At 43.8% G+C, this 23,377-nt stretch overlaps 1 protein-coding gene across 3 annotated transcripts in view; it reads left to right on the top strand.

Annotated features, from left to right (window-relative positions):
* Nucleotides 1-23,377, top strand: part of KANK1 (KN motif and ankyrin repeat domains 1) — a 189,509-nt gene that overhangs the window by 21,623 nt on the left and 144,509 nt on the right. For 2 of the 3 annotated variants that reach the window (XM_045840133.1, XM_045840131.1), the window contains exons 2-3: nucleotides 2,984-3,104; nucleotides 4,131-4,266. The gene's annotated coding sequence lies outside the window, so the exon portion shown is untranslated. The remainder of the gene's footprint in view (nucleotides 1-2,983; nucleotides 3,105-4,130; nucleotides 4,267-23,377) is intronic. The other variant, XM_045840132.1, reaches the window with a different exon arrangement.

The following is a 23,377-nucleotide window of genomic DNA, read 5'->3' as shown; positions in this document are numbered from 1 at the left end:
ATTTTAGTTTGTGATCTTAGTTATATTAAAATGATAAAAATGACCAAGTCTGTGAGAAAAATCCTGCCCTCTTCAAGGAGTGCGACCATCCTGGCATTGTGTCTGAGGCATTTCTCCAACAGAACGGATGTGTGTCGTGAGCGGAGGGGCTCCCCCAGAAGGAGTCTGTCACTCATGCACGTTTGTGCCTTTCCACAACACTGGGTTTATTAGGGAAGACCTCCCCAATAAGCCGATAGTGTCATGCGCAGGTTACACGGAGGGGGAGCTGACTCGATAGAAGCAAGCAAACCAGGCATCCTATGCAAAGTCCCAGGCACTGGGGGTGTCCACGGGTGGAGAGGCAGGTGCTCGTCTCAAGTCAGGTGTCTACAGTGGTGGCACGTGCCTGCTGGAGTGGAAGTCTGGCAGGGCTCTGAACATGACCCTTGGTATAGCCAAGTGTGACCGTGGAGTTGTCAGAGCTCTGAGTTCTCAGAGCCCACAGTGGGTAGTGGTCTCATATTGGTGTCCAGATGGAATACTTATCCGAGTGTCCAGGCTCCTGGTTTTGGGTGTTCCAGGCCCTCCCAGGGGTGCTGTCATAACACCCCATTAGCTCAGTCTTGATGTAAACATGACATAACTGTCATGGCTGACAGTGACTGCACACTGGATTGCCAAAAGTATTCAGAAAGTCCTCTGTTCTCTTGTTCTGTACAGTTAGGAAGGTGGTGCCTGTGTCCCCCACCCACACGTGGTGGTAGTTGGTGGTCAGTACCCGCAGCAGTAGGCCCAGCAACCATAGGCTGTTTCTAGGCACTGTCTGAAATGCGGCTTTTACCATGGTGCTGTGCACATTAGCCCATCATTGACTCTCAGGTGTGAAAGACCATGAAGATCAACTCTATGAAAAATTTTACCAGTGCTTTTATGTGTTTGTATACTTTCAAAAATCCAGTTGTTCTACAGCATTTGTAAACAAAGACGGGAGCTTCTGCCCCACCTCGCCCACTCTGATTCCTTCCCCTTACAAGTAACTGCTCATACGTCGTTTATCTTCTAATGTTGTTGAACTATAAAAAAAGGCTGATATTTGACTGGCTTTGTTCGACCTATGGAAATGCAATATTTTAAGAAAACATGCTTATAATAGTCATTTCTTGATTTTTAAAAATCCAAATTTGGATAGTTACTGTGTTCACAGTCTGGAAGATGAGAATAGAACTCTCAAATCTTCTCCCAACACTTTTTTCTGAGATTCTTCTGGTGTACTGTTTTTCGTTTGATTAAGATAGAAAATTTTTATTGTTGTGGCTATGAAAGTAATTCACAGCTGAGACATGCAATTTGAATATTTTCTTTCTCATAAGCTCATTCTCACCCAGAGTTAATAATTTTGTATGTTAGCCTTCCATGCCTTTCAGCGCTTCACCCTCAAATTGAAGCCTAACCCTGAAACCTCAAGGTGGTAATTAATCTGCTGGATCAGTTCCCAGCGGCATCCCTTCTGAAGTGTCCTCATCAGTGCAGAGATGCTCTTCATTTCTCTTTCCTGGATTCTGTGCTGCCCTCTTTCCTGGTGGTCTCTCGTGGTCTCTTACCTTGGTAGAGGGCATTGATCACCAGCTCCTGAGAGGATACGTGGGATGTACATTTTTTGAGATTTGGCCTGTTTAAAATGTTTCCACTTTCCTCCTCAGTAGTTCAGCGAAGTACACACTTTCAGGTTGGACATCCTTTCCCGGTACAAATTTGGAAAGATTGCTCCCTAACATATCCCTTCTTCTCTTTAAAAGCTTTTATGGTCTTTTCTTTGTCCCAAGGCTTCTGATTGATCTGTTTTCTTTGATTTGTCTGGGCACAGAATGGTCTTCCCAATCTAGAAATTTATGTTTTTTAGTTATTGGAAAATTTCTTGAGTTATCTCTGATACTTTCTCTCCTTTCTCTTGATTGAATTCCTGTTTTCAGGTACCGATCCTTCTGGAGCACTCATCTGACACTCTTACTTTTTTCTCTTGTATTTTCCAGGTTGCGGTCTTTTTATTCCATTTTCTGGTGAATTTCTTTAGCTTTACTTACAGTCGTTTTGCTGAATTAAAAGTAATCTTCAAATGGATAATACATGGCTCAAATTGAAAAAATTTTAAATGGCAAAATGAAAAGCCTCTCATTTCCTGCTACAAGCTACCATATTCCTTCCTCAGAGGCAGTTGGTGCTCCTCTTTCCAGAGAGATACTCTGTTCTTGTATTAAAAAGTGTGTGTGCATTATCATATTCTTCCCTTTAAAATCACCAGTAATAACATACTTTACATATTGTTATGCTCCCTGCTTTTTTTCATGTAACCATACTTCTTGAGATTCCCCTATACAGGTACAGTTTTTCCTTTCTTTTTATAGTTTTAAACATAGCAGCATAGTATTTCTTTTTACAGATATTCCATATTTTGTTGAATCCATTTCCTCTTGATTTTACTGTTTGCAGCAGTACTGCCAGGGAGAACCTTGCTCACACATCATTTTACTCACATGCGGTAAAATCCTAAGTATAGAATTCCTGGGTGAAGGGCACTGTGCCTTTGTTTTTGTGATAGGTGTCACCCCGAATGTCCTCCATACTCTGAGCAACAAGGTACAAACATACCTGTCACTCTGCATCCTTGCCAGCATGGGATGTTAGGAAACTTTAATCTTTGCCAATCTGATAAGTAAAAAATGGTATCTCGTGTGGTTTTAATTTGCATTTCTCACAGGAGGTTGAGCATCTTTTCATGAATCTGTAAGAGCCTTTCAGTGAGCTGCTGGGCTGTTAGTTATCAAGTTCTGTCACTTTATATATAAGGAAATAAGCCCTTATCTATGTTGAGAATTGGAGTTGTTCCCAGCTTATTGTTCAGCTTTAGACTTAGATTATGTTGTATTTCTCCATGTAGACAAATTAATCAGCTGCTTTTTTGTTAATCTTCACCCGAGGACATTTTTTTTTCATTGCTCTTTAGAGAGAGAAGAAGGGAAAGAGAGAAACATAGATGTAAGGAGAAGCATCGATTGGTTGCCTCCCCTACACTCCTGGACCCGGTATTGTACACACCTGCACAGGAGACCAAACCTGCAACCTAGGTATGGGCCCTGACCAGGAATTGAACCTGCAACCTTTCGGTTATAGGATGACACTCCAACCAATTGAGCTACATCGAACCACGGCTATCAGCTGCTTATTTTAAGGCATTTGAATTTAATGCTATAAGGGAAGAAGATCTTCCCCACTCTAAAGTTATTTTTTAATCGTCCAGAGTTTCTTCTGATACTTTTTTGATTTCAACTTTTATATTTAAATTATTAATCCATCTTAATTTTAGTAAGTAAGGGTACCAGTTTACTTTTTAAAGATGGCTACTGGTTCTCTCAACCATTTATTTAATAATTCATTTATCCTTTTTGATTTGGCACCTTTAACGTATGCCAAATCCCACAGGCTTGTGTTTCCATTCCTTGACTTCTCTGCTCTGCTGACCTGCCTGTCTGTGTTTTAAATGTAATGCTGTGCTAATTGTTAAGGATTTTCTACATATTTTACTGTTAGTGAGGATCAGGTTTTTATTTTATTGTTGGTGTTGATATTAGCCACAGATTTCGCAGTGACATTTAAAAATGAGTTATTAAAATTTAAAGAAAACTAATCAGCATTTTATGTAATTCAGAAGAAGTACACTGACCCAGGTTGGTACAGGTCGGAGTTTTCTAACTCAAAGCTTACTAGCCAATGAAGGGCAAACAAGATACAAAAACAGAGGTAAGAAGTACTTACTCATTCCCTTTGGGGATCAAGATTGGCTTGCAAATCATAACATTTGACCTTGAGGGAGGAGAAAAAAATGATTAAATAGGTCAATAATTGCAAAGCAAAGCTCTGAAGTTTGAGCGTTAGAAGAAGAGGCTTGATTGCGGGGACTCTGAGTCATCTGAGATGCAGCTCTTGGCTCCTTCTCAGGTGATGAAAACATCAGTAGTCAGCTGGAGGGCAGCAGCACTGGTGGTTTTCCCTCCGTGAAAAGCCTTTGTTTGTCTGAATAAAAAAAGAGACTGCAGTGAACCACAGACCGTTTTCATTCTGAACTGTGACAGCCTTCTGGCATCTCTCCTCAGTGTATTCCTCTGACGTGGCCTGTGAAGTGGACAGAACAGTGGCCGCTGCTGTGTGTGTGTGTCTGTGACACCAGAGAGAGAAGAGAACCTGTCTGAATGCCCACCGAGCTGTGGTGCCCACTGTGTATGCTCATGGGTGAGTCATGTTTGGAAACGGTTTTTCCCTGAAAGTAATGAATTTATCCTTACTTGCCAAAGGCCATACCTGCAAGGTCCCATTAAATTGGGGGTTAAGGCTTTAAGATATAAATGGTGGGGGTTGGGGAACGGGACGAAAACATTCAGTCCATATCAAGATTGTGACATAATGGATGGAAGACCTGACCTGGTGGTTCAGTTGGTTGGAGCGTCGTCATATACACCAAAAGGTCACGGGTTTGTTGCCTGATCAGGGCGCATACCTAGGTTGAGGGTTCGATCCCCAGTGAGGGTGCATACAGGAGGCAACTAATCAATGTTTCTCTCTCTCTCTCTCAAATCAGTGTCTCTCCCTTACCTTTCCTCTCTCTCTAAGGCTCAATGAACATATCCTCAGGTGAGGATTAAAAAGAATAATAATTAAAATAATGGGTGGGCTACTCTGAGCCCCTGTGGTCAGTCCTCTCCCCAGAAGCCTCTAAAGGGACTTTGTCTCCACTTAGGCATACAGTGTGTACAGATCAAAAAGTAACTTAAGACAGAGCATTAATCTTTTTTTAGGAGCTTTGGTCCTAAAGCTTGTGTTTAACATCTTCCCAGTGGTGCCTAGAATAGGTTCAAGGCTTTTCAGTGATTTATTTTATTTTTTAAGATTTTATTTTTATTTATTTTTAGAGAGAGGGGAAGGGAGGGAGAAAGAGGGAGAGAAACATCAATCAGTTGTCTCTCATACCGTTCCCAGGCCAGCGCTCAGTCCACTGAGCCACACCAGCTAGGGTGTTGCAGTAATTTATTTAAAAAGGTGCTATGGTCTCATTTCCTTTTGTAAGTGAGAGGTTTAAAGAAAGAAGCATCCAAGCCCTGGCTGGCGTAGCTCAGTCTATTGACCGCGGGCTGCGAACCGAAGTGTTGCAGGTTTGATTCCCAGTCAGGGTACATGCCTGGGTTGCAGGCCATGACCCCCAGAAACCGCACATTGATGTTTCTCTCTCTCTCTATCTCCCTCCCTTCCCTCTCTAAAAATAAATAAATAAAATCTTAAAAAAAAGAAAGAAGCATCCATATCAATGTTACCATAAGTTTTTTGTTGTTTTCATTTTAACCGTTTTAATGTACAATTCCGTGGTATTAAGTACATCTACATTGTTGTACAACTATCCATCTCTAGAAGTTTTACATCTTCCCGAACAGAAACTCAGCACCTATTAAAAACTGTCCCCATTTCCCCCTCCCTCTATTGCTCCCTGGTAATCACTGTTCCACTTTGTCTAATTGTTTTACTTTTAGGTTTGGGTATATGACACTCAGAAGCTAAACCTTGTTCATTTGAAAATCTTCATCAGCTCCTCGGCTTGGGCATACAGCTTGCTTGTTAAGCCTGGGTCTAAATGCAGTCTTACTTGCTGATTTTGGAACATCTTGGAAGAAGCTGAAATTGCCTGAGTGTAGAATAAAGAAATGCACTTCCAGATTTCTGGAGTGGACCAGAGGTTTCCTTACCGACGGTGGCATCTCAGTCAACCATGTTGTTCTTATCTCTTGGCCAGAAAACAAAACCGGAGGTTGTGGTATAATAAGCCTTGTGTACACAGCTGCAGGAGGGAGCAGGGAGGTGGCTGTGTTCTGAGGCCTGGTGGCTTGCCGAAAGATAATGGGGCCTCTGGCACCATGCAGTTGCTGGTCACAACAGTTTTGGAATTGGATTTTGTCCTGCAGCGATGGTGACCCTTTGAAGAGAAAGGCACTTCTGAATATTCGCATTGCTTTGAAACCAGTGCCAGGAAGATACTGGGGGTTATTGCTAGTCAGAGGCGGAACTGGGTGTGCGAAGCTTTCATGTGTAGGAACAAAAGTTGTTGAAAAAAGGAGGTAATCATTAATTTTACCAGTGAAATTTGTTGGACTCCCAGAGCAATTTGGAGGAGTTGTAGCTGTTTTTAAAACCTGTCGGTAATCATGGTACATCCTAAAAGTGCACCCCAGGTTAAGAGTGTGAATTTGGGTTCAGAGTTTAGGTATGCCAGTTTGACCTTCGGGTGTGTTGTTTAACCTTGGTGAGCCTTGGTTTCCTCATCTGAGGAATGAACATTGAGGCCATTTGTTACTGGGTTCTTTGTGGGGAATTGTAATGCATTGGATCAAATTATGCATTGGATCAAATAACGCATAATCATAATGCATTTAAAGTGTCAGGCACAGTCCAAGTACTTAATATAGGCAACCTCTTATGCCCCTGGATGAGGCACATAAAATGGAAAATTTTATACCTATCATGTACATTTTTATCCTTCAAAACACTGTTTAAGATGTTCCAATCCTGAATTAGTTAACTTACTTGAATCCCATTCAGATGTCTGGACCATCCTGGCTGAGGGTGAACGCCGACTGGTGAGAAGTCAGGTGTAACGGGCTGGTTCTTCCAGCTGTCAGTCAACACTGGGCAGCATTTCTAGTTCCTGGTAGAGTGAGGCACGTGCTGAGGTCCTGTGAGCTTTGCACAGTTCCTACCCATTATGTTGTTTTCCTCTTCAAAAAGTAGGCAGGAATTTGTTTTCAGTAGCTAAGTTCATTATCTGTCTCCAAGCCATACCTCCCTTTTCCATGTTGATGAGAAGCAAAACAAAATTGCTAAGCACTCACATCATCCTTTTAGAAGGATCTGGAGAATCACTAGCTGACACTCCCAGATTCTACAGATTTGGGTTGAGATAAGGAGAATAAAAGACACCCAGTACCATTTAGCACTCTGCTTTTTTGTTCACTGGGGTTAGCGCAGGGCTGCAGCAGAGGGAGCAGGGAAAGGAGTGGGCATAGGTGAGATCCAGTTCTCTTGTCTTGTGCATCCCAAATACATCTGCTCTGATAACTGCAGGTCTGGGTTTCCTTGGAAATGGCATTCAGTAATAAATAGTGGGAGTGTGAAGAATGAGCCTTTAGACCTACCCAACTAGTGGAAATTTAGAAAATGTAATGCAGAAATGTACATTTTCCCAGCTTGTGAATCCAAAACAATGGGATTGTTGGAAGAACTTTTGAGACTTGTTCCTTTTTTTGAAAGCATTATTGTTTTCAGTGGGTACATGTGCTTTGGTCATAAAAATTTGTGCTTTTATCACATTGCTGAGAGGGGTGGGGGGAGCTGTAGATTTACTACCAGCAGAAAGTGGTGTAAGAAGTGTTGTGTTCTTAGCAGGCACTAGGAGATTTTTTAAAAATTTTAATATAATGGAGAAAATGCAGCTCGTAAGCAGAAAATGCTGACTGTGTTGGCAGACATATGTTTTATAAACATACTAGCAGAGAATGATTTAATTCTTCACCGCTTGGTTTTGTTTTAGTCATTCCTGAGGTGGTTCCCGCCCCCGCCCCCACCCCCACCCCGCTCCCTTCACTTAGTTCTGCGGCAGGCTGCTGGCTGACATTTAACTGTTGACTGTTAATCCTGAGGAATGAACCACGATAATTTATGGTCAGGGGTACAGATGTAAAGAGACAGAAACAATACTCAAATGCTTTTTAGTGCTTTTTTTCTGCCCCATGACGTCTTCTCCCAGAAACCTCGTGAAAGCAGCAAAACTAAACAAGTTTTACAATAAAGGAGAAAAACCTCTCATTCTTCTTAAGTATAAAATCCTATGAATTTCTGTAAAATTTAGCTTTGCCTTGCCTGTGCAGGAACAATCGTATCTTTTAATTTTTGATGTGTATTCTAATTCCATGGATGGAGAAGGGTGGAGGGGGTTGGGGGGAGAGGGAAGGCTGAGGTAGGGTGCCAGGCTGGAGAATTGATGTCTTTCTTTGAGGATGCCCCCGGCACCCCCTCCTGCTGGCTTCTCGACCGTGGGACCCAGCGCATCACTTCCTGTCCAAGTTGGCACTGACAGCGGCCCAGTATCTCTGCCCAGTGTTCTCAAAATGCAGTTGGCAAGTTCCCAGCAATAGAGTCACCCAGAGAAACAACTTGTGCTCCTTTTTTTCTTTCTCTGAAGCCTCGGGCAGCCTCTGCAGATCTCAGTCCATCTGTCCCTTGCATTTTGGAATAGCCCCATTGAGTCCCCAAACCTTGCCATAGATTTATGTAGCAGTGGCTTCCTGAACATGCCCCCAGCTTGTTCTGTTGCCTTCTTTTATGCTCAGGCCCTGAGTCTCCCTAGAGAAGACTCAGAAAATGCTTTCCTGTGGGAGAAAGGAAGGATAGATCCCTCTCTAGTTATTTTCCTCTCTAGACTAGGTCAGAAAAGGAGCTCGCATTTGTGAGTGCCTGTGTCTGGGGCGCTGCAAGGCTTGCCATGCATGACCTCATTAATGCCCATAATAATCCCGTGAGATGGTGCTAGGATCATTCCCAAGGGCATTTCAGAGAGGCTGCCTGCCCCAGGTCACGTGCAAGGATGCAGTGGCATTCCAGAGACAGCAGCTGTGCTCACTGTCAAGAGAGGTGGATTGCACAGTAAAACTGGGGGGCAGAGCTGCGCCCCTGAGTTGTCAGGGCTCTTCCCCCACTTTGGAGTTTCACCTTCTCGGTGCACAGCAGTGTGGTAGGATGGAAGCGTTAGTGGTGTCCTCTGCTCTCAGCAGTTTCAGTGTTCTCCAGGGTAATAGGTATTTTCCTTACCATGCTCTCCACTTCCTTCTGAGTCCTCCTGAGCAGTCAGTCCCCAGTGTCCATGTGTCTGTTAACAGTTCTCTTCAAGGCAGGCTACACTTTTCCGTCATCCTCCTCAAAGTCTTCCAGGCTCCACCCACTGCCCAGACCAGAGCCACTTCCACAGTTCTTGGTATTTGTTACAGCTGCGCCCCACTTCCAGGTACCAAAATCTGTATTTTTTTAAAAGATTTTATTCATTCATTTTTAGATAGAAGGGAAGAGAAGGAGAGAGATATCAATGTGTGGTTGCCTCTCTCACGCCCTATACTGGGGACTGCAACCCAGTCATATGCCTAGACTGGGAGTCAAACTGGTGACCCTTTGATTTGCAGCCTGTGCTCCATCCACTGAGCTGCACCAGCCAGGGCCAAAATCTGTATTTTTTAAATCCCTTCTACAACACTGACATGTTTAGTGCTTGAAATAACACAAATCTATTATCTTTCAGTTCTGTAGGTCACAAGGTTAACACAGGACTTACTGGGGTCAAATGCAGGGGTGGGCAGGGCTGGTTCTAGGAGGTGACCCCTTTCCTCCTTGTTCCCAGCTTCAAGAGGCAACCTGCATCTCATGGCTCTTGGCTCCATTCCTCCATCTTCAAAGCAACCAATGACAAGTTGAGTCCCTTTCATGCTTCAGATTTCTCCTACTGCTTCTTCTGTCATCCATCCCTCTCCGCTCTTAAGAATTCATATAATTACATTGGACCCATCGCATAACCCGGTAAATCTGCTCATCTCAAAGACCCTTAACTTTAATCACGTCTTCAGAGTCCTTTTGCCCTATAATGTTACATGCTTAAAGGATTGGAAAATAGGACTGGGACATCTTGGGGGACTGCGTGTGTTCCTGTCTGCCTGCCAGCCTGCGTGTGTCACTTGGCCTGCCCCATGAGGTAAGGTATAAATGCATAGCAAAGTTAACCTCTGGTCTTCCTTGGCAACCAGCATTCCTATAGGCCGAGCCTGTGGTTTCTAATGCCACGAGCATTTTATTCATGGCTCCTGTGTTCCATCTGGCTGGCCGCACTCACCTTGCAGGACAGGTGCAATATGAGCAGGAGCCGGGTTGGGGGGGCGGCTGAAAGCCCCCTCCTTCTCTCTTTTAGTGAACACAAGCCATAGGAGCAAGGAGGTCACTTGGGTTTTGACTCCCCTCCTTACTGTGAAATTAAACTAAAAGAGCAAGAAAAACCTTTTATAATGGATATACTAGTGCTGGGATGTAAAACTGACCCACTTCCTAAAAGGCTCTTTCTCCTTTGAACACAAAGCGAAGCTGCATTGTAGTTTGGACTTTTTTTCACGGGAGAATTAGACCCCCTCTGTGGCGTTTGCTGTGTTACCGAGTAGGGTCCCTCTTCGGGGGGGATGGGAAGCTCCCTCTCTGCTCACCACCTGGAATTTGATGCTGGTTCCACTCTGACAGCTGGTGAGCCTGCAGGGCCCTTACAAGTTAAATCTTGTCTCAGGAAATAATTTGCTAGAAGATCAAAGCATGGCTGGGGTAAATTAATTTTTCAACAAACCACAGGTCTGGGAGAATGTAAACCTTGTCTCTTAAGTGCTACTGATGTCCTTGATGTACGAGTAATTTGGGCAGCTCTTTTTTCTAAGATTATAATTCTGCATTTGATTGCTTCATATCTTAATATGTTGAAAAGGAACTCTGAAAACTTGTGCCTAAGATAAAGCCCTGAAATAGCCAGTCAGTTCCACGTATCAGCACCTATCTCATTTGGAGTAATGGGGCTCTAGGGGCTTTGTGGGGGAGAGGGTGATTTTTGCCCACTGTGGGCATTTGGCAGCATCTGAGACATTTGGGGTTGTCATGATCAGGGGAGGGGTGCTGCTGGTACCCAGTGCTGTGAGGCCAGGGGTGCTGCTCAACACCTCCATGACAGTTATATAGCCCGACATGTCAACAGTGCCCAGGCTGAGAAGCCTTTCGAGGGACCGTTTTCTGTTTCCCTTAGATGTGTCTTTCACACTGCACAGGGGCTTAATTTCTCCAAGGATCGGTTTCTTTTTCCTCTCACTCATTACAGCATCTTGCCTTTCTTTCGCTCAAACATTTATAAGTTGGGTTGCTCTCCCCGCATGCAAACGCCTTGTTAAGGAATCATCCTCTTCCTTGTGTCAGAGCACAGCTCTGAGGCGGCACCGACAGCGGACTGTGGCTGCGTCGGCATGGTACGGACACTTTGCACTTCTGCCAGTCTCTGCTTTCTTACCACTGAAATGGAGGTGACAAAGCACCCGGTTCAGGGTGATTGCATTTAAGAAGGATGGCATTGCTAAGGGTCCTGCATGGAATAAGTGCTCAGTAAATCCCTTCTTTGCCCAGGAAACTGATTGGGAGACCATATACAAAGTCTGAGGGGTCTAGTCAAGTTTTCACCCAATCTATTTATTAGTATTTCTATTCAGTTGTATCTGCTTTGAGAACATTGAGGTTTGAAGAACGCCTGGCCTTGGACCCACTGCTGCTTGTCCTTTTGGGGAAGGTGCGTCAGCTCAGCTCTCCGTGACTTGGAGTTCTCCTGCCCCCAGAGCCACCGTTCCACGCCATGCTGTCGGTGCTACCGGCACACTGGCAGGAGAGAGACAGCTTACAAGGTTTTCACTTGAAAAAACATGATAAATCCAAATAATTGAAAAAGTAGTTGATTGTTGCAAAATTTAACATTTCTCTGGTTAATTTCTGTGCCTGTCACTCTGCCCCTCATCACCTTCAAATTCAAGTCCAAATCCTTCTTTAGAAGGAGGCTCGACGTTGTCTGTACTTCATCCTGATAATTTCTGAATTTTACGTCTCCTAGCTACTGGTTTTCTCAGGCTGCATTTTCTAATGTGCATTTGTAGACACACTTCTTAGTAAGTATAGCATTTCATGTTCTGTCATTTTCTCCCCTTGACATTTTTCTTGAAAACTAGTTCGTGTTGTGCATGTTTTGATGCCCCTGTGGTACCTGGTGCACAGGGACGTTCTCTAGGCTTGGTACTTATGTTTGCTATTGATGATGGATAAGCTATAACTCATTTGGGATAAACAGTTAGAGGATCGGCTAACACTGTACAGAGAATTAAGTAAGGTTGAAGCTGATGGGTGGAGAGAAGGGGAGAGAGCATGTGTAGTTGGGCATTCGGGCAAATCAGCAGAGTAAGCACTCTGAAGGGGAAGTACAGGCTCCTGTGAGCACACAGTACTGGGACCATTAGTGGGGGTTGGGGGTCAGAGAAATTTAAGCTGAAACCTGTTGGTTGAGGTGGACTTAGCCAGCTGACGCGGCAGATTTGGGGAAGAGGCCGAGGGAGAAGAGGAGAGCATCCTGTGTTTAGAACCAAAGAGAGTTTAATGTATGGCTTCAAATTGGAGGGTGGAGTTGGGTAGGGGGGAAGTGTGTGTGTAAGGGGGTAGTATCATAAAGGGCCTGGTGAACTATGTTAATAAATTTTATTTTTTATTTACTAACTTTTAGAGAGAGAGATATTGATTTGTTGTTCTACTTATTTATGCACTAATTGATTGATTCCTATATGTGCCCTGACTGGAGATTGAGCCCACAATGCTGGTGTATTGGGATGATGCTCTGACCAACTGAGCTACTCGGCCAGGGCCAAGTTAATAAATTTTAGACTTTATCTCAAAGGTGGTAGGAAATCACTGGAGAGTTTTAAGCTGGTGAGTGATATAATTAGAAATGGAGGTTGGAGAGTTCTCTCCCTCTGGCTTGGGGATGTGAGGATGGCCTGAGGACTGAGGTATCTACGGTGATACGCCAATGAGAGAAGTCACAGCCTGGGCTAGAGCAGGGGCCACGGTGCTGGAGAAGGGTGGGCAGAGTGGAGTTTTAGAATAGGATCTCTGTGAGCGGACTGACTGGGGAGAGGGAGGCGTCACGTGCAGTGCCCAGGTTTCTGGGAGGCCCAGCTGCTGCTCAGTGAGAGGAAGCATAGGAGGTTTTAGGGGGAGGACGATAAGCTTAGTTTTGAACAGACTTGAGTTCTAGGGTCTGCGGGATGTCAAAAGGGAAGTGTGCGTTTGAAGTTTGGAAAAAAGGGAAAGAGCACATCGAGGTGGGTTCTGTGAGTCTCCCCCACCTTGATGGTCATTGCAGCTGTGAGGTAATGAGGGGTGTCTAGAGGGGGAAAAGAGGGCTTAGGGTGCAACCCTGAAGAGCAGCCAGCAGAGGAGGCTGAGGAGGGTCAGCCAGAGATGTCAGAGGAAACCTGCAAGTGTGTATTTCAAAGAGGGAACAGGTACCAGTGCCTAGGCCTATGGAGCCATGAGAATTGAGTCACATCTGGGGATTTGGCAGCAAAAACAGTTCCAGGGGCTTGGTGGCTGCTGGGCCCAGAGCAGAGGGAGGCGGGGTGGGTGGGATGTGAGGAAGGTGCTTCTGCTGGCCTGTGTGGCCCTTTGAGGGCATTGGAAGGTGTGTTCCCTCTGGGCAGGTACAGCCCCTTGGGGTATGACTTGGTGGGTGGACCAGGGATGAGACTTCAGCTCCTACACGCCACCTTTGCTGGTGCTTTTGTTTAGTTGCACATGGCATCCCCATGCAGTGTGGCTTACGGTATTCAATCCAGGGCAATTTTGCTCCTCCCTACCCCTAGGCTGGAGACATTTGGCTCTGTCTGGAGATGTTTTGGTGGTTACAGCTGAATCAGGGAGTATGAGTGTTACTATCACCTAGTGGGCAAAGACCAGAGATGCCGCTGAATACTTTCCAACACATGGAAGAGCCCACATCAAAGAATTTTCCAGCCCCAAGTGTCAATTGTGCAAAGGCTGAGAAACCTCGGTGTAGGCGAACCTTTCAGGATCTTGGTCTGTGAAGAGGAGGGATGCGAGGGTGGAAGCTAAAGGTGAACCTGGCAACAGCATTCCTAGGTGCTTCACTGCAGTTTCATTTGTGCCAGTTTGCATCTTGCCTCTTCACCTCTCTACCACGTAATTCTTATTCATCAGGTTGGAGTTTTTCAACTCTTTATTCTTCGGTAGCCATTTTTACTATCCCCTGCCCCCAATAAATGCTGTAATGCAAGGTAAGCTTGTGTCCTCATTTCTCTTTCTGGGCTCTTTGGATAGCACCTGCATTTTAATACCATTGGTCAGGAAATTCTGTTTTGGCAACCAAGAGACAACAAAGCTTGGCTAATCTAAAGTAGCCCATAATTCAGGGTCAGGTTGACAAGGCTTTAAAGCATGGTCAGTGAGCCCCTGGACTGTCAGGCTTGGAAAAGGGACAGGAAGTATTCCTCGACTTTGGAAGCAAGCCTTGCTCCTGGCTTTGGGAAGAAAAGAGTATAAATGGTTCTCACCAGATAGGGTTGCAGCAGCTCTCCCTGCATTTTGGGAACAAATCAAGTGATTATCTCAACAGTGTCAAAGCTGTGTTCCCAGATCAGTTGTTGTCTGAAACATTTGGGGCTGGCCGATGAGGAGGAGGAGAATTAATTAGCAGCTCCTTTTCTGGGTGTCCTTTTTCAGCCTTCTCAAATTGCAGCACGGGAGTCCCTCAGACATGCTGGCTGCTCATTTGGTAACCTGTGTTTTACCCGGCACCAAAGGCTGGTGGCTAAATGTGGTGATCCTTTTCATGCGAAGTGGACAGTGTCCTGGGTCCAATGAATGAGAAAACTTGCTGTAACGTATTGTCAATGGGGAAGCACTTGAATGTACAGAACAGCCTTGGACAGTTCTGGGTAAGTTTGAAGGGCAAAGTTGCATTTTCTGTTTCCAAAAATATTTTACCCTGGAACAGTGGGTAAATCTGAACTCCTGGACAAATGAAAATAAGCTTAATATGAAGTTTTGGCAAAGAGTGTGTTCCAGACAATGAGAGTATGTGGGCTAAGAATGGGAAGTATCTGAATTTTAAAGAGACAGTAGCGGAGATGGATTCAAATGAGCTGCTGGCCACATTGAATGTGAGCTATGCCTTGGTTGCGGGCATGTTTTCTGAATAAATTGGAATGCTGTCCCGTACATCAAAAGGCTGGGGTTGGAATCCCGGTCAGGGCACATACCTAGGCTGTGTGTTTGATCCCCCTCCTTCCTTCTCTAAAATTAATAAACATATCTTTGGGCGAGGATTAAAAAAAAAGAGCTGATGACAAGAATACTCCTCGCACAGGAATAACTTGCCGTTATACAAGTGCTATGAGAGTGTTTTGTGTATCTGTGTACATACAGCCTAACCACAGCCCTGCAAAATAGTAAAATACACCATAGCTTTCAGATTTCTGTGGGGGACTAGTCCGTGTTATGAAAGAGACAATAGTGGTGGGCAAGAAACAGGAAGTTTTGGGCTTAAAGAATGTTGATATAAAATGTTATTTACAATTATGGCAAAGTCTTTGATCACGTAGTTAAGAAAGAGCTTGAAATCATCTCATATTTTCAGATTTTTCCTTAATCAGGACTGTGGAAAATATTGATAAACACTTATACTGTTTTTAAAGTGCTCCATACTATGAAATTCATAATCTTCTTCATGACTACAACAGCATAGGGTTATCTATAGTTAAGAAAACTATTTTTCATTTATCTTTTGGTTTGGCCAAAACCTTTTATTATGTGTATTAAAAATTCATTATGATAGTTCCTTGAGGAAAGAATATTTTTAATGCATAAATAATTGAGATAATTTTTATACCTTCATAATATCATTAGTCATCTTAAACCATATTGCAAGTCCCCAGTGAAAGGGATTATTAAAGGTTTTTCTCACTTTAAGCAACCCAAAGAAGATATCTAGGAAAGAATCCAAACTCCTTTATGAGCATCATTTCAGTCTTTAACTGAGGAGGGCTTTCTCACGGTTCGTCAGTGACCTGCGGGGGACCCCTGACTTGGTGATCACTGCCAGTGAACTTGGCACTTCCTTAGCAGCACACACAGATGCTCCTGTTGGCTTCCTTGGACTATTTTAACAGCAAATAGCAGAGATGTTTGCTAAGAATCTTTTTAAAAAGAATGCAGACAAATTTATATTTATTTGAACAGATATTCACATGTAGGTGAAAAAAATCCAGTGTATATAGCATGAGGAAATTTTTATAAACCAACATCCCCCCAACCAACTCACCATGTGTATTTATTTACGTCTTTGTTTGTATAGAAAAATATATAAAATGTTATACCAAAATGTTAATAGTGGCAAAGTTTCTTTTGGAATTGTAATAATTTAATTTAAACTTTTCTGATCAGGATTTTAGAACATTTTATAATCATGTTATATTTGTGCAATGAAAAATAAGATAGCAGGGGAAGGTAAATGTAAATATTATATAAATGACAGGAATTTTATAGTCTAGTTACAGACTATACATTCTGTACATGAAATTATAGATGAGATCATGTAAAATTAATATTTTTGTCTCAATTCCACCAATCACTGCAAAGAAGTTTTCTTTTTCCACTCATTCATAGGAAAACAGAAGGGAAAACTCACATATGTGAATATTCCACTTTTCTTCTCTCTGGTTTTATTTCTTCCTGTCTCTTATTTGATAGTTCTCCTCCCAGGCCTGTTGTTCCAACGCCTTCCAGAGAGAGGGAGAGTGTCCCACGGAAGCCCATCTGTGAGACCTGCCCCCGACCCCTCCTGCAGCGGGTGTGACTGCAGGCCGCTTGCCCCGCTGACGCCGTGTGCAGCCCTGTGGGAGAGAGGGCCACACTTAGTGAACAGTGATGCTGCCTCTTTCCAGGGTTGACTTAGTTTCGTTTAAGGTTCTTCAGTTTGTCAGTGAAGAGGATTGCCAAGGGGTCGTTCATGGCAGAATCAAACTAAACTGACAGAGGATAGCTCCGTGGTGTTTCAGGACAGGCTCTGCTTCATGTTTAGCAGTTTTTGTTCCTTTAGATAAAAGATGAGGCAGTCCTTAGAAAGGACTGTTTTCCCTTCCTTTTCCTCTTCCAGCTCAGACGGCGGTCTCAGCACATAGCTTGATCAGGGGAACAACCTGGTTTCCGCAAGCCCCTGGCTGCATTGTGGGGGTGTGGGAAAGCAGCCACCCCACTCCTCTGCCTCAGCCACCTGGCTCCTTTGTTTCTTTCGCCTCCTCTTGTTCTCTGGGGTGCAAGTGGCAGTGACTCCATGACTCCATGGTGCAGGAACTCGGAAGCTGGTGACTAAATCCCCAAGCAGGTGGCTGCCTATTGTCTGTCTGGAGGAAGCGAGCAGGGACTGCTTTCATCTTCTGATAGCTTCTAGAGGGCAAAATGATCCTTAATTGGGGCTGGGGGCCTGCACACACATACCGCCAGTCCCGGGGTCAGAAAGTGCCCTGGGGAAGGCCTCTTTGCTGGCTTTCCGTCTGTCTCTCTGCCTAACTCGGAGGCCTTTCGGAGCAAGGCCTTGCTTTCTGATGGGAGCCTGTCTGAATGTCAGCCGTCTTGGTAACAGCACCTGGGGTTGCAGGTATTCAGAATAGAGTTCTGATTTGAAAAAGAAAATTGCAGGTGGGTTTCATAAGCAGATTTCATCTGTGGTAGATTCCCCTCAAGGTTGCTATTTTTAGTACCTTTTTAGATATTGGTAATTCTAAAGAGAGGTTCCAATCTTTAACTGGGTTCGATGGCATGCCATTAGGGTGTTTATTAGCAAAAAACATGCATTGTTTAACAGCGTGGTGCCAGCCACCTGTTCCTCCCACATCTGTACATCCAGCTGACTGCATGTCTCTAACAATATACGTTTTCAGGCTGAGCAGCAAGAACAGACAGGTTGTCTTCTCAAAACACCATTGTCAGAAAGTAACCCGGAACCTTTATCAGATTAAATTTTCTCGGAAGTGGGAGGCAGTGGCTGTAAGCCTGGGAAGATAGGCAGGCATCCTACCCTAGGTCTCAGGGTTGTGAGAGGTAGGGGCTTAATTATAAGAAAAGGCCCAGCAGTCAACCATTCCACTTTGTCCAATTTTTTTTTACAATTTCTTTTTCTGTCCCTGACCTGTCTATCTTTTTACCTTTTTTTTTTTAACCTTTCTTTCCCTTTGTCCAGACTCCAGGGTAATTTCCTGCCCTATGCTGAAAGGTTTCTTGAAGAGAATGTAGCTCCAGGAGTCTTGTTAAATCCAGCCCCTCTCCTTTTGCCATGTCCCCGTGTCTCACATTTTGAGAAGCTGAGTGGGCAAGAAAGCTGGAGAAGAGATGAGGGGCCAGGGCAGCAAGAAAAACTGGCAATGGATGAGGAACATGGTGTGAAGGAGAATGGCTGTGCATGGTTAGTACCGTATGTGTGGCTCAGTATAACCAAAATTGTGATAAGAAAACCATGAAGCTTCTCCTTCTGCCCAGGACTGTCCCCAAGTTGTCATAAAGGTGGCTCCATAAGGTGAGAATGGAGGCAAGTTGGAGTGGGGTGGGGGTGGGGGGGGAACATACATTCGCATATTTGCCTCTTTTATCCAGATGGACTAATATGGGAGAAATAGTCATTACCCACAATGGTATTTAATACCAGATTCAGTACACTAGGTTATTTGATTTTATAAGCACAAGTTCCAGAAGTTTGAATCGGAAGTTAAGCTGTCTGTTTAAACTCAGAAGGCCCAAAGTTGTTTTTCAGCTTTTACCAGATTGTGTCTTCAGAAACCAGAAAAAAACATCGAAAGAATTTACCTTTTCATCTGACAATATTGCATGTCTGAAAACCTGATTCAAAAGTGTGTTTACCTGAGGCACAGATAGAATTGGCTGGCAAAGGTTGGGAGTAGATGTTCATAGTGGTGGAACAGCATGTGCCAAGGCCCTGAGGCAGAAACCAGGCTTTATATCCTGCTTGAGGAGCAGATTCGGATCCTTTGACTACTTAGGAGAATGGGTAGGAGGATGAAAGTGGAAGCGGGAAGGTCAGTTAGGAAGCTGTGGGACTTGCCCTAGGTCTGTGCGCAGGTGAATGGCCAAGCCAGGACTCAAACCCAGGTCTGCAGGAAGATAATGCATCGTCTCTTCAGTGTTTGTTAAACAATGTGATGGACAGTAATGATGTTCATGTTAACCCCGGTTCTTAATTGACAGGTTTCTTTCGACGTGGCTTATTGAACTTCTAATTCTAATATAAAATGTGTGTGAAATTATCAGCTGTAAAAAGGAAGGAAAATATTTGTTTTAATGAACCAGCAGAAACTTGAAGTTTTGCCTGCCTTCTTCTTCAGCCTTGCCAAAACATAATTTCTTTAATCCATCCAATCACTTTCTTGACTAATCTGCACAAGTCTGTACTATGCCTTGGCTTTCCCCCACGGAACAGCTTTGGGATCTTTCAAATGAATGTTTTAAAATGTTTTCTCTTGATCAGGGTGTTTGCGGTAAGGTATTGTGTACATTGCTTTTATTGTGTTGCGGAATGAGCTGTCTTTCAATCCTGGGATCCTTTGTTAGGAATGAATGTGGCTGTAATTTTGCTACCTTTAAGAAAATCATTTATCAGGTGCTTTTCTGTAGAAAGTGATTTATATGTTTATAGCCTTTATTTTCTAGGAACTTAAGTATGTTCAGAAGTATTTAAAGTTGAATAGTTTTGTTAGCTCATGAACTTACTATTGTGGATTGAGGGCTGCTTTGTGTTAGGTAGTATGCTTTTTCAAAAAAATTAATTTTTTGTTACAGTTGACATACAATGTTATATTAGTTTCTGGTGCACAATATAGTGATTAGACATTTATATACCTTATGAAATGATCACCCCAGCAACTCCAGTACCCCCTGACACTGTACATAATTATTACAATGTTATTGACTGTATTCCCAGTGTAGTACTTTACATTGCTGTGCCTGTGTTTATAACTGCTAATTTGTGCTTTTTAATCCCTTCACCTTTTTCATCCATCCTTCAAGCCCCCACCCATTTGTGGACTGTCAGTTTGTTCTGTGTATCTATGAGTTTGTTTCTTTATTTTATTTTATTTTTTTAGATTTCACATATAAGTGAATTTATATGGTGTTTGTCTTTGTCTGACTTAGTTCACTTAACATAATACTCTGTAGACCTATCCATGTGGTCACAAATGGTAGGTTTTATTTTTTATGGCTAATATTCCATTGTATATATGTACCACCACTTTTTTATCCATTCATCTGTTAATGACCATTTAGGTTGTTTTCATATCTTGACTATATAGTAAATACGGCTGCAGTGAACATAGGGGTGCAAATACTTTTTGGATTAGTGTTTTGGATTTCTTCAGATGGATATCCAGAAGTGGAATTGCTGGGCCATACAGTATGTTTTCAACATCTGTGATTTTCATGACTTCCCTCCGCTTGTAACCGAGCAGAGCGGGCCCGTGCATGTGGCACATTGATGCATGACCCAACGGTTGGTGTTGGAAGAAGCAGGTTTTTGTTTACAGGGGTGAAACCTTAGAGGTGCTAAGAGCACTCCGGCTTGGAGCCCTGTTTTCACAAGACCCAGCACTTCCCTTGCTCCCCACCAGGGAATAAGCCAAAAACAACCCCATTAGTTCCCCATCTCCTTATCTGAAGCTGCCTGCACAACAGTTCTCTGGTCCCTCTGGAACATATACTCATGGGCTTCAAAGTCGCCATCCTCTCGCAGCAGCTCTCCCTGTCAGGATCTGGGCACGTGATCCTCAGCCTCCATGTACTAGTCCAGGAAAGCATGTGCCGTGTTGCACTGGGTCATGGTGGGGTCAGCGTCCAGGAAGGCACAAGTCCCATGAGAGTGGCCTCTCCCTGTGTCCCTGTCCCAGACAGAGTCTGGGTCTGCGAGGCAGCAGGTCAGTGTCTTGCAAGGCAGAGTCCTTGTGGGTTCAGAGGCAGCCGGGGTGGGCACGATCAGAGCAGCAGCGTGCTGTTCTGTCCCTTACTGCACCAGGCCGCACGGCCCAGTGCTAACTACAGAGTGCCCGGCTGCTGTGTCAGGGCTCCTTCTCCTCTGCGCTCACTCCGCCCTTGGTGCTCCTCTCTCACTACTGGGAGCCTGGCTGAATTCCCTTCTGGCTTACAGCTCCTTCCTCATGGCCCCTCTTCCTCCTTCCCTTTCCTCACTCTGCCCTCACGGCTTGCCTCCATGGTGGACCAGCTTTCCTACAAATGGCCTAGTTGCTACATCATGGCTCTTCTACCTCATGGCTGCCCACCCTTCTTTTAACTCCTGACCCGGAGCTTCCAGCCTGACCTCATACTCGGCTCCTCCCACAATGAGCTACATTTGCCAGTTGCCCCATGTGTTCTAGTTTCTTTTGGCTGCCATCTTTAGTTAGGGGCAAGAGTTCCCGTGACACGGGCTTCTGGGCAGGGGATTCACCTCCTCTGGCTCTGTCACGAGTCCCTGAATACTTTCTGAAAGGCATGTCTGCCAAAGGCAGTAGCACAGTTATTATCTAGGTACCAACTTGCCATAGTTATACAGAGTATCGTATATACCATATCGTCCACTTGCCCTCCCTCCAACCCAGGGCAGTGAGGGTTTTCTGGGGGTCCCACCTCACTCTGTACCCTGTTTCATGCTGAAGGTTGTACTGTGATCTCTCGTTTGATTTTGCTTTTGTTGCCTTTGCTTTTGATGTCAGATCCAAAAAAATCATCACCAAGAATGATGGATGTTAAGGAGGTTACTGCCTATGTTTTCTTCTAGCAGTTGATGGTACTGTGTCATTTCCACTTTACATTTGGGAAAACTGAGGCTTCCAGTGGACAGGTGAGTTTTCCAAGGTGGGCAGTGACAGAATGGCCCCTTGGACTTGGGTCTCCTCAGGGTTCCTGTTCTTCAGCCCCGTGCAGGTCTGCCTTCAAGGCTCTTTCTTTCAGGCAGTTGTTGGTAGTCATTTCAGATGCTCAGGAACACTGTGATAGGAGATTGAATACATTTGAGCATTATAATGAAATATATTCTTATAGACCATTGTAAGAATTGTGTTCTAGAGACCATGTATGTGAAAAATAGAAGCTAATTGATAACTTTCACATTAGTCACTCTCTTAGCTTGAGCTTTAGGTAAATTCAAAATTTCCCTTTATTTGTGTTTACTTTCATGGGAATATTGGAAGATCAGTGACCTGTTCTTAATGGGTTTAATGTCAATTAAATCCAGATGTAATGTCAACCTTAATGAATGATCACTTTAAAAATAGCATTTAGAACACTGGTTCTCAAACTGGAATGTTCATCGGAACCCCCAGGACTCTATTAAAACAAATTGCAAGGCCTTGCCTCCCGACTTTGTGATTCAAGAGGTCTGGAAATGGCCTGAGAATTCACATTTCTGACCAGTTCCCAGATGCTGCTGCTGGTCTGGGGACCACACATCGAGAACCACTGATATGGGGGCAGGAATAAGTGTTAATGAAATTAGGTGGGCCAATAGCTAGTCCCTGAGAGACCATTTCCCAGTCCCAAATGGCATCCTCAGCCCAAAGCAGAATGGTGCCCTGATGTCCACCAGGGTAAGGGCCGGGACAGAGGCTCCATGGAATGACTTTCACGATTGGGAACACAGAGGGGTCACCCGCCTCACCACCCTCCCTACCGTGTACGTGATGGCACGTGACTTGGCTGTGTCAGGTGTGCACATTGTCAGCCCCCCAGTGATTAAACTCTTCCCCTTCACTAGGTGTGTGACAGTTGCCCACACTGCTAAATTAAGTGAATCAAATGGGTGAACATCAGTCATGATTCAGAAACCGACTAGTTAGAATATTCTAGTGAGTTTGTTATGGAAATAGTCCTTCCTCTGGGATGTTTCAATGCCAGAAGCTCTGATGGGTTTCTCCTTCTGTCCTTGCTGTGCCTGTTAGCTGCGATAATCTGAAAGTTTAAGATTCCAATTTGGCTGGAAATTAAATCTTAAGTAAGCCTTAAGAAATTCTTTCAGATTTGATGTGTCCTGACTTGTACTGGAATATGAAATATTTGACTTAACAAGATCTGTAGGTTCCCAGTGCATAAATGTTTTTGAAAATATGTTTCTCAAAATATGATTAGGAAAAATTCCTTTGATATGCTAAAATTACCCTTTAGTGGTGATAAAGATGCTGACAAACCTTTCTATTTAAAAAAATGCAAAACACAATTTTTAACCTTCATTATGTTATAACATCATTAACTTGTTTGTAAATAAACATTACTGGCCCTATTTAAAGTAATCATTAAACTTTTTCAGAGCTATACTTCAAACAACTACTTTTAGTCTTACTACTCTAATTAAAATATTATTGCAGAGTTGATGAGGGTTAAGTTGCAATTTTTATTTCTTCTTCTTGAGGGTCTGTTTTGATTTAGTTAGGTGGGGAAGAAACAAAAAATTGTAACTGAGCATTTTTTTAAATCTTATTTTAAGGAGAAAGGGAAATTTTGGAGCCATTTCAAATAATGAACCTCAAAAGAAATTGAGACATTAGTACTTGTTATTGAGCTTATGCTGTGTAACTTCTTATGTTTTCATGAATGAACATGAATTGCTTAGGTAAAGAGTTCCCTGGTTTGT

Source organism: Phyllostomus hastatus, unplaced genomic scaffold (assembly GCF_019186645.2).
Source record: "Phyllostomus hastatus isolate PE091 unplaced genomic scaffold, TTU_PhHast_1.1 phas_contig_34, whole genome shotgun sequence".
NCBI lineage: Eukaryota > Metazoa > Chordata > Mammalia > Chiroptera > Phyllostomidae > Phyllostomus > Phyllostomus hastatus.
The sequence above is the reverse complement of the archived record's forward strand: the minus strand, read 5'-3'. Positions and strand labels throughout refer to the sequence as shown.